Source organism: Leuciscus leuciscus (assembly GCF_965113295.1).
Source record: "Leuciscus leuciscus genome assembly, chromosome: 18".
NCBI classification, from domain to species: Eukaryota; Metazoa; Chordata; class Actinopteri; order Cypriniformes; family Leuciscidae; genus Leuciscus; species Leuciscus leuciscus.
The window spans coordinates 31,477,447-31,489,709 of NC_138742.1; the positions used below are offsets into that span (position 1 = coordinate 31,477,447).

At 36.5% G+C, this 12,263-nt stretch overlaps 1 long non-coding RNA gene across 1 annotated transcript; it reads left to right on the forward strand.

Annotated features, from left to right (window-relative positions):
• Nucleotides 1-6,699: 6,699 nt before the first annotated feature.
• LOC309480690 lies at nt 6,700-8,489 on the forward strand. The gene is made up of 4 exons (XR_014199723.1): nt 6,700-6,760; nt 7,077-7,158; nt 7,746-8,037; nt 8,228-8,489. It is a non-coding gene; the product is annotated as an uncharacterized lncRNA (long non-coding RNA).
• The last annotated feature ends 3,774 nt before the right edge of the window (nt 8,490-12,263 follow it).

Consider the following 12,263-nt stretch of genomic DNA (forward strand, 5'->3'; position numbering starts at 1 on the left):
CCTCAAGCTATATACATTCCACTCAATTCTATCAACCCAGTAACATTTTAATCACTTTATATTTTCATATATTTTAGCAATCCTCTCTCTCTCTCTCTCTCTCTCTCTCTCTCTCTCTCTCTCCCTCCCTCTCTTTCTCTCTCAAGTGCAAATCTTGAAATTCAGGCTCAACATGTGCCCTAATGCCCCCCCGTCTTCTCTGCTTCCACTGCAGGGATACATGGCACAGCTTATTATGTGTAATTTGCATAAGACATTGAAGTTTTTCATTGGTATAACTTTGTGGTCTCTGTACTTAGCTGGGAAATATGCCAACAAAATAAAATAAAAAATACATCCATATCCTCATGGTGAGAGATAAAACACATTAAATACAAGGTTAAAATAAAATTAATTGACTACATTTAATGCATATATTAAATAGACTAGTGATAACAAGGCTGAAAGCATAAACACTTGGGAGCGGTAAAATCAATTATTAAAAACATAACACGAAAGAAGGTTATGTACATTTTTACTGCACAACATTTGACAGTATAACCAACTGACAAATTACTATTTGAACATTTTGTCACAATTTATGGGTTGTTGCATTTGATGCAACTTAAATGAATTAGTAATGCTCAGTTGAATGAGGTAGTTCACTATTAGCTTCTGTAATCAGTAGCTAATATTTTTTCATACATCCTAGGGGACTAAGAACTACTATATACAGTACAGGTCCATAATTAATGTGAATAATGCATAATATATAATTAATTCTAAAATTCAGTGGACTCAAATGAAGTAAGTACTATCAGTATAAACACTAGTTTTTGAACTCGAACTGTTTGAAGCAATCGGTTTCCCAAATGATACAAGCTACCTTCCATGGTATTTTTACGATAACATACTGTAAAAATGGAAAGCTGTAAATTAACGGTAAATGGCTGTGAATTAACAGTGCATTGCTGGCAACCACAGCTGCCAGTAGATTACTGTTATTCTACAGCGACATTTTTTATAGACAACAATGGGCAAATGGATACTTTGTTAACGCCTCCTGCTTTATTAATATTGCGCTCAAGATATAACATTTACTATCACAATCTCATCAAATTCTTCCAAAATCAAATCATATCTGAGATGCAATTCATTGCTATTTATTGCATAGCTCTGTATATCAAAAATGTACGAGACATTTTTGAAACACTAAAGAAACCTAAATGAGAACTCCATTAAGTCTCCTATGAAAGAGCAATAATATTTCCCTACAAACAGTGGATGAGAGCACTATCAAAATCTAAAATAGATATAGTCTAAATAACTAAATTATGACCATTGGTGCAAGATACCCTGATTATCAATATATTTGTTTAATGTAAAAAATATTCTACATGTTTTAATGATATATATATTTGTAGCCCTTTACAACTCTAAATAAATACCTATGGGCCAACATTGCTAATAAATGCATCATGTACCAGGAATAATTCACACATAAACACATTTACAGCTTAAATAAACAGCTTTAAAAAAAAAAAAAAAAAAAAAAAAAAGACTTTTTTTTTTTTTTTCAGATCTGGGTCCACAGCAGTGCATGACGAATCATTCAGTTTCATATTTAATGTGTGCATTAAGCGATAAGGATTAGCGAGTTTGCTTGCTGGAAGCTTTCCCATAGCGATCTCACTATTTATGAGCCAAATGTTCTATACACCCAGTAGATAATCTCACCTTAGTCAAAAAATTCTGTGAAAATGGATTTGTAGTGTTTTTAATGTCTGTCACAAAACCATAGGACTGAGGACTGTATGCAAGGTCTATTCAGTGGCAACATTGATGGTAGTAAACAGAATAATTTTATTTTACAAGTGTTACATAACCCAGCCTTAAACAGGCATACGCACAACTCGGGTTCATTTAAATATGAATCACCAAGATGTATTGATGGCATTACAAAGAAAATATATCACTCACACACACACACGAAAAAAAGAAAAAAAAAAGAAGAAAAAAAAACATATGAAAAGCTACACAAGTTATATTTTATTCTTTTTCTTCAATCCCCGTGGTCTATACACTCACTCAGCACTGTACACTCTACGCTTATGCTAGGTAGGGCTCCCTTTTCCTCACAAAACCGGTGCACACAAATGCACTACTTAAAAAGCCATTGCAGTCGCAGAAAAACATCAAAGACAGAATTACGTTTTTGGCTGAAAATGGGAGGTTGTGTGTGGAGTGATAGATCACAATGGAACATGAGTTGCATGTGATGCTCCAGGGCGGTGTCTTCAGAAATCTGATGAGAAATATAATAATAAATGCATTTACCACAGTGAAGCATATAGAGGTAGAATGTCATTGTGTAGGAGCGGTTCTGGTTTGTTTGGTGCCAAAGGCAAAATCAAACAGGTTAAAATAAGCCCTTAAATCTATTAAATGATAACATAAATAACCAGAGAACTGGCTGACTGTTATCTGCGTGAAAATGCTACCTCATGAAACACTTTCATCAGCCAATCGTGGAAGTCTATTCCATATTCCATATTAATCAAGTTAATTCACTCAGAACGTCCCTTGCAGGAGTCCTTAATAGAAAAAAAAGTAATGTGAACTCAAGTCAAGTCACCTTAATTTATATAGCGCTTTTAACAATATAGATTGTTTCGAAGCAGCTTTGAACTCAATAAAAGGAGAGTAAATGTTGAAATGAAGTGCATTTGATGTGTTTTTAATCATAATAATATAGAAGAAATCTGTTAGTGTTTAATGTTCTGTTGGGATTTAAAGGGTTTCTGTAGCTTTATTTAAATGCAGTAACTGTGTAGTTGTTGATGCAGTGAACATCTCTAAGTTAATTCCAGTTGCACATGCATTATTAGCAAGAGATTTAAGTTATCTTGATGTTTCTAGTTTTTATGTTGTTTTTATGTAGTTTTTTTATTTTTTTATTTTTTATTAAGTTATTTTTACTTTGAGAACTATTTTAGGTGACTCAAATGAAGTAAGTTCACAGTAATAATGGCAGTTAAATTAAATGGCTAATTTAAGGCAGCCAGTTTCTGCAAATAAAATAAGTGAAATCAAGTTTTAATTTAGTGCATTTATTTTTCACAGAAACATACTGTCATGTATGGTAAATAACTGTAAAATTATGAATTACTGGCAACTTTTTTGCAAGTATGTTACCGTTACTTTACAGGACAAATTTTTACAATGCTGGTCATAGTCCAGATTTGAACCCTATTGTGAATATTTGGTCTCACATTAAACTCAAACGAACTTGGAGACATTTTTCAACTACTTATGAACTGTTTGGAGCCATCAACATTTATATATATTAAAAATATAAAAATATTGTCTGTGAAAATTAAATATGATCCATCAGGCTTTTGAGGAATGTTTATTTGTTCTTCTCTCAGTCATCATTGTATTGCATTGCATTATAATTTTGCCCAGATCCCTGTAAAATTAGCTCAAAATGCAGTAAACGGTATGATGCTGTATGGTATGAACATGATACTGCTGTCAGCATAAACTGTCAGGATAACTGAAGAAAGTCAGAGAAATTGGTCATGTTGGTTCAATTGGTCACGAACCTGAAATTTGACTGCGTGTCTCTTGCTGAATATATTCAATAAACCACTCTAACATGCCACCTCATGATAGTCATTTCAAATCCCAGTTCAATTTCATGCTCTCCACTTCTCCACTTCTCTGTAGTGCAAATATGCCTCGGGACAATAAGATCATTGTTTTGTAGGACTTCTTAGGTCATGAGAGCAAACATTTTAAACAAATAAAATGAGAATGTTACATTTTTATTAAAATAGATTGTGTACAACATAATAGTATACACCCCATCATCTCTATGGCTACTTCTCTTGTTCATCAGCAGAGGTAGCTGTTGCATCAAGATGATTCATGTGCTGTTTAGCATCGGTCAGCATTCCCATTCCTCAGCTCAACTGGTGAAGGACCACTCAGAAGTAAACGAAGTACAAAAATATTATGAACATGTAAACTTCTGTCGGGATAAACCAGACTCAGAGATCAAGGTTAGATTTTTGAACCAAAATGTGAGTGTTTATTGAGTATCACTGCAGAACAGAGAAAGCAGGTTATATACAGCCTACACTATACTGTTCAATGGGAGTTCAATGGGATAATGGTGAATAACTTGGCTTTCTCTTTGATCAAGATAGCAGAGGATCAAAGAAGCCAATGTGCATTCAAAACAATTTGGATTAAAAAAAATATCTAGAATTATTAATGTATTTTGAAGCGCCCACAATAACAATCATCAAGCATGTTTATTACCGCAATATGGATGAGACTGACACGGTTACATTAGCACATCGTCTTTAAAGCATTGGGAATAAACCAATTAAACTGATAAAACGCGATGCAGCATCCACCATGTCAACAATATCTTTTCAATATTTCATCACTTACCCTTATCTTGCTCACTTTCTTTCCTCTTTTTACACCATATCAAAAGTGTTGCCTCTTCATTTTCAAACATTAACACTTGACACTGACTGACACAAGTACAACTAATTGCCCTCTGGTGCAATTAAACTACTCTATGTAATACTGAAAATAATTTATATCGGGGAGAATGTTTTCTACTCCCCATAATTTCACCAGTAGATATTTCACTGAATATATTTCTAGTGAATGTGATCTCTGACAACACTTATAAATTGAAAAAAAAAAATCTTACAACAATAGAAAATGATAAAATTGTTAAATTATACAGACATGAAATACTAACTTATAACATTTAAAATGTATAGTATAATCACTGTCACTGATTACATACTGATTTAGTGACTTTTTGCAATAACAAATAACAAAGGACTGCAAATAAAGTGGTTAAGCAATTAAACAACTGCTTTTACTGTATTTTCTCACTTTTGGAATTTTAACATTTTATAACTATTTACAAGACAAGTTGTGTTTAAGATAAGAAAAATAAAATAAGTTTAAATTATAACAGATTGTATACTGATACAGATTTTTGTAGACTTTTATTGAGCTGAGCAGGAGGTCCTGGTGGGTCCAGGTCCATGAGACCCTGGTAAGGCCTCTGCCAGTGGGACATCATCTGGGATGAATGCATATTTCCACTGTCCACCAAGAGGTTTGCAGGGCTGACTCAGGCGTGGGCTGCCAGTCACTGAGATGTTCTCAGAAAGAGGGAAGAAAAATTAAGAATAATGAACTCACAGACACAAAAATCAAAACATGAAATATTTTTACATTCAAAACCGTGTCTATGAGCTGAACTCTGCAAGACAGCGGCCCTCCAGGACCGAACGTTGCCTATCCCTGATCTATAAGACATATTTTTAGTGTTTCTATTATATACTGTTCATATTTTTTTAAAATAATATCTAATATCAAAATCTAATATCCATATGTAAAAAGTCAGTTTTTCATTAAAAAAAGTACAATATTTGCCTCTGAGATTAAGTGGAGTTGAATAACAATCTAAAGTACTTTAAATGTATACTTTAATCCAGAGTAAATTTATGTTGTTACATTCCACCACTGGTTATTTGGAAAATGAAACTAACAAAACGTATTGTCACATTAACAAATTGTTGCAAGCTGTGTCCCGGGAGTGGTTCAATGCAATGGGACGGTCTGGTTTTGTCGCCTAGCAACTGTGACAGCCATTGTGACGAGCAGCAGTAACATTTGTACTGGACTTTAAATATAAAACTTTATATAAGTTATATTTATATACATATATAATTATATCTGCCTAAAAACTAAACGGGGTTAAAATGTTCTAGAATGTCTAAAAATGTTCACCATGGTCAATTTAAGTGCATAATAAAGTCTAAAGAGTATAAACTAACCTATATCAAATCACATACTGGTAATATATAAGTCAACATTTGAACCTTTATTGTATTCCACTCATTTGTCCTCCTTTTTGGAGTTACGCTGAATCAGCCTAAAAAAAACCCCGCTCTAGAATCTTTATTGGGACGCAGCAGCATAGCGCCTAATGCCGTAAGATCTAATGCCGTAAGATCTCTGGTCAAACAAATGATTGGCTGAAAGCGGTGTCAAATAAATATCTGATATATCATTGGTTAAAAACGTAAACAAGCCTCCACATCGTGGAGTCCACGTGCTGGCTACGTCATAGCATAACGTTAACATGCCGAAACGTCAGACCTCGTTTAATCTGGAATGGACAAAAGAGCACGAATTTGTCCATGATGACCTAGAGGAGCTGGTGTCGCCTGAGCTGCTGCAGAGGGGGAACTTCTGTGTTAAGAACTGAAATGTGTATTTATTTATTTTTTCGCATTATTTGTTTATGCATTTCTGTTATTTCCAGAAGTCCAGAAAAGTTATGTTTTCAGGCACTGTGCACTGTGCAAGACAGGTTCATCTCAGTGGTCAGTTTTTGAAACAGACATCAGAATGTCTTGAATAAATACAAATACTGTGAACAAACACTTTTTTGCCTCTTCTGTTACACATAGGTCTACATCAAGATATATTGTAGATCAAAATGTCTGGCAATGAATAGAGTAGGCCATTTCAGAATCACTGTATCATGATGCCATCGATATGATGGACAAAATTGTATTGTAGTTGCGAGTACACCAGAGTCCTATGAAATTATTCTTGCTTCATTAAATGACGCAAAGTTTCCTCCTTTTTGGTGTTATAGAAATGACCACCCTAGGCGGGCGGCCAACGACAGCCTTTTCACTGGGAAGCGCAATTCCTCCAAAAGTGGATGGGAGTGAGTATTGATTTTGAGTGCTTGTATAATTCTCTTATATTTAAGTCTTTATTTAAAAAAAAAAAAAAAATAATTCCAAAGTATTTTAGAATTGTATTATTTTTCATTAAAACTTAAATGAAGGAAACTCAGGCCTTGATAGAGTGGCGGGTGTAGGGTGGCCATACGTCCGGATTTTGGCCGTACAGTCCGGATTTTAAGCCCCCTGTCCCTGTCTGAAGGTTTGAAGCTAGATTTGGACAGTCTTCATCCACAAAAATAAATAGGTTATTGAAATGGAATCATGGCAATCTTTATGGGTTTATTTTGCCTATAGGCATTTTGTTTCCACTTCTGGTTTGGCCATAACTGCCAAACAGGCCAAGAAAAAATGGAACAACCTAAAAGATAAATACAAGGTAATCTGCCTGTTTCTCTGCACTCAATTACTCTGCCCCTAGTTGTTGCATCAAACCTGACTGCCACTACAGGTGGCTCAGTCAGCACACCAGCTTCTACCCCTTCTGAGGAAGCCAGGAGCAGCCAGCAGTCAAGAAAGAGGCGACGGGACAGCCAGGCTCTTCTTGACTTTCTAAAAGAACAGGCAGAGAGGGAAGAGGAGAGGGAGAGAGAAGAGGAGAGAGAGAGGGCAGCAACAGCCAGAGCAGAGACATACCTGTCTCTGTTGAAAACTTGTTAATCATTTCTAAATTAATGTTTTATTTAAATATAAAAACAAATTAAAATGCAAAAGTGTTGTAGCAACAGTGTATTCTTTATATTTACAACAAAAACACAAATAATATAAAATCCAATGTCTATAGTTATATACAATTATTTACTATCATGCAGTTAAATCTCATCGAGAAGAACACACCAACATTAAGAAAACGTATAAATCTATCTATCTTTATATCCATCTACTTGCACATTTACTCATATCTTTCTAATTAATATCATATCTGTCTATTTTCCTCTTTCAATGAACATGACAACATCTGGAAAGGTTTACTGTCTTGATGTAGTCATGTTCAATTAGACACGCAGGCAGTTCCTCAGGAGAAGAAAGCTGAGCAGCCAGACGTCCTCGGAGATGTTTCCCTGATCGGTCCCTCTCACACTGCTGCATTCTCACCATCCTCGCTGTCTTCTTGTCCTTGGTTTTCCTCCTCCTCCTCCTCCTCCTCCAAGAGATCACCTCCCATCACACAGATGTTGTGGAGGATACAACAGGCACCAATCACCTTTGGGGCGAACAGTGGCCTGATCTCCAGGGCCCGCAAGAAAATTGCACGCCAGTGAGTTTTTAACATCCCAAAGGTGCGCTCGATGATGGTCCGTGCTTGTGCATGATGCCTGTTGTATTGGGCTTCAACTTGGCCTGTTAATCAAAAATCGTGTAGAAAATGTGTGGTGTATTGCATATTCATGAAAGTAACAATTTGGTTTATCTTCTCTGTGTGTGTGTCTGTCTGACATAAAAAAGAGTGTTCTTACTTGCGACAGGCTGGCGGTATGGGGTCATGATTGCAATAGGATGCTGCAGGCAAGGGTCTCCACCATCTCCAAGAGACAGTATCCATCTGGTGGACACAGAGCCTGCTGGTACATTGGTGATCTGCGCAGCACAAGGGCATCGTGTACAGAGCCTGGATTGCCAATATACCCATCTATAAGTGTGCCTTTGGCATCACAGGTGTCCTGTAGAATGATGGAAGGGGAGATCTTTCTGTTTATGTAGCACCTTTTTTGTGGCTCTGCTGGAGGAACAATCCTGACGTGGCACCCGTCGATGGCACCAGCAGCACAGCGGCCAGCAAGGCGAGCAAAGCCACACCCCACCTCCTCCATTTCTTCTGCTTTTGGAAAATGAATAATTTTCCTCTCCAGAAAAAAACTTGACCAGGATAGGTAACCTGGTCGTTGATCTGCGAATACCTTCGAGTGGGGCTTTGTTCCTGTTAAAATATATAGATAATATATAAATTAAGAATGTTTTTACTTTTGTTGTATTATGTGTTTGTTATATCTATTGCTTTTAAAAAGGTTTTTACTATATGTACTGTCGTTGCATTATGTATTTATTATATGTTTTGATTTTTAAAATGTTTTTACTATATTTAACGTATTTATTACTATAGGCTATTTATTCAATTGTTTTAAGGATATTGTCTAAAATTAATTAAAGTCTACCAGAATTAAATTTCCCTCTAACATTTGCTCTTTTCGTGAAGTACTTGTTTATACTCAATTTCGGTTTCATTCATTTATTGATAAGCACTAGCACAACATTCTTCCCAGAGTCTAAAAGTTGTAGCCCATATGTTTATTATAGACATTAAATGTCCTGTTTGTGTTAATGCAGTAATATGATGTGCACCTAACTATATAAAGATGGTAAACAAAGTATCAATTTATTTGAGCACCAAAAAGACAAATAAAATGTGTGTGAAGTGTGTAGGCTAGTTAATTTAAATGTTATTAATTGTCAGACCTCTATTGTACTTGTCAGTTTATTTGGTACACTTTGAAAAATCTAATGTAGTCTCATATGACATCCCTGCAATAGTTCACATAACTTTTGTGAGTTTGTACTTTATGTGGTCTGTTGATAAGGTGCCTATATGAGTGAATAGATTATATATATATTTGAAATACCTGTTAGAAATACATTATTATTATTACTTTTCATTTGGATATACCTAGTAAACTATCAAGTCCACATAAGTATATGGGCAGTTTATGAAGAAAGAATAATTCGAAAAACGTACAAAGCTGAAGAGACATGCTAATATGGCACGTCTCTTCGCCATCCTCCGCTGCATCCTTGCTCTACTTTGAAGGATTTGTCTCCTCTGTTCGGCAGCCTCCTCTTCAGCATTTTGATAAAGAATAGCAATTGCAATGGCAATCCTAAGCTGTTCCATTTTTATTTGCACTGATTTACACTTTTCCGCCGGTTTTCCCGCTTTTGTTATTTATTTAAATTGTAGCTGATTGGGTTTGTTGCTAGATTGTTCTTAATTAAAAGAGGCAGTTTTATTTTATTTTAAACGACGTAAATATAATCACAGTAGGTAATGTTACCCGGATCACATATTAATATGTTTAATCGTTTTTAAAATAAAAAAGAGGCAGTTGTTTAATATCATATAAAATTGTAATATAAAGTGAAAATAATCAGAGTAGGTACATATTAGTTAATACTAATATATTTAATAGACTGAACATAAAAAAGATGAAGTTAATTGAAGTAAGCATGTAGGCCTATTGCGTGCTGAGTGATGCTATCAAGTACGCTGCCGTTCCATTTGTAGAATGACTGGGCTCGCGTCCTCCCGTCCTCGAGAGTTTGAACTTGGCAAGTCCAGACTCTGCAAACTTGGTATTGAGAAACGGCCCTAATACTTACATTTAAAAGTGTAATCTGGCAATTCCGTCTCTGGCGTGCAGTGAATTCTGGGGTAGGCAAGGCTGCAGAGGATCCCTCTGATGTTTCCTGCACTCACAGGAAAAGAAGGACGCATTTGCAGTCCGCATTTTGAAGGAACCTTCGAAGGACCTTCGAATTGGGACAGCCTTCGTCGCGCCGCAATGACACAGTCGGCTATACTTTCCCCTTTAAACAAGTCTCGGTGCATCCTCCGAAGGCCGCGTCGGCAGCGCACTTCGACCTTCAAAGGATGCAGCCTCTGAATTGGGACACAGCTTTAGACACATGTAGTGGGGAAGTCCATTACCTTCCCTAATAATTAAATTTTGGTTGTAAGCCAATTAGCTGTCACCATGGTGATATAAAGGGTGATAAATCTGCGCCTTAGATCAACGTCATTGTCAACGTCACTAACGCTGTATAGCTGCTGCTTTCAGCATCAGATGTGGACATTTGAGAAAGTAAGCTCCGACTTGACTGCCATTCCTTCTCGTATGGTTCGAATCAGCTGCTCTGTTTCTCTTGCGGGTCTCGCACTGCTGTTGTGGCTGCCGTTGTTGTGTGTATGCCCCTGATTATGCACGCATCATCATCGGTGCTCTCTTTAAAACACCGGGAGTGTTGACTGGTAGTCCTGGCGCGTTTCACACCCTGCTCACAGATAGCATTGCTGTTTTGTTTCGTGCTCATTTTGCTGAATATTTTCTTTTTTTGTTTGTTCCGGTCAAGGGAACGTTGGAAACTCGTTGCCCTATGAGTGATTTATCTGTTCAGATTTAATATTAATTATTTTGGGGTTGTTTTTCTTCTTTTGTTTAAGTTGTCTTTATCTACATTTGGCCAGGAGCGATATTCCTTGTTTTTCAGTTATTGTATCTAATATCATATTTTTCATTTTGTTTTGTTGACTTCCATCTTGTCAAGAGTGGTGGCGCTCTGTCCTTTTGTTGTTTTGCAGGTCATTATTTTCTTGTTTTGGCCTTTTTGTTTGTGGGTTGTTTGATTTATTTGCTATTGAAATTCCTACTAAGAGTGGTGACACTCTGCCTTTGCTCTGCACAATCTGTTTTTTTTTTTTTTGTTGTTGTTTTTGTTTAGCCATTTAATTTATTTACTGCCAATTTAGCTAGGGGACAGTTTAGTTCCTTTCTCGTTTATTAATTCTGTGTGCATGGTAGTGACGTTTTACCAAGTTTGCTCTGTTTCTTGTGTTACAGGGTCTGGGTGCCAAAGGCAGGGAGGCCGGCTTTATTCCCTTCTAGCGGTGGTGGTGTTTTATTCACAGTGTGCTGTGTCCATCAGTAAAAAGTAGTGTGCGTATGTATGTTTGCGTGCACTGGTGAAGAGAAGGATTTCTCTGCTATAGGCAGATTCAACCTCTGATAGGCTGACCCTGCCGGTAAGCCCCAGTTAGCTGGCTCTCCTGTGATTTCCTCAAGAACCAAACCCTTATGATTGGCCAAGGCCTGATGTGTTTTAATGATTGTTTTAAAGTGATTATGTGATTTAATGAAGTTAATTGTTTTTGTACTGTTACCCATGTTTCGGAGCTTTTATTGGATGAATGAACTTGCGTGTCCTTTGGTGACACTAATTTCCTTGGGTGGAATTCCCAAGGTTGCGTAGTCTGTGCAAAATGATCATTTAAATTTACCTGCGGGTTGCCACTGTTGTGGCAGTTTAATTCACTAAACAATCATCTTTGGCGTAAGAGACAGTCTGGAATCAAATGATCATTAAAAAGTAATTTATTCTTGCAAGAAGGCCCAGTTGCCACACAGAAGTCACAAGTACAGTCTGTGGAACAAGTGCGACCCGGAGAGAGAGGCAGGCCAGTCTTTATACTGTTATTCATCTATGGAGTGTTTAGAGAACCTTGAAGATAACAGTATAAAGACTGGCCTTCCTCTCTCTCCGGGTTGCACTTGTATTGTTGTGGCAGTTTAATTCACTAAACAATCATCTTTGGCGTAAGAGACAGTCTCTTACGCCAAAGATGATTGTTTAGTGAATTAAACTGCCACAACACCACACAAGCAAAACATGCCAATACTGTGGTAATGTGTATTGCAATCTTAAAACTCCGGCCAG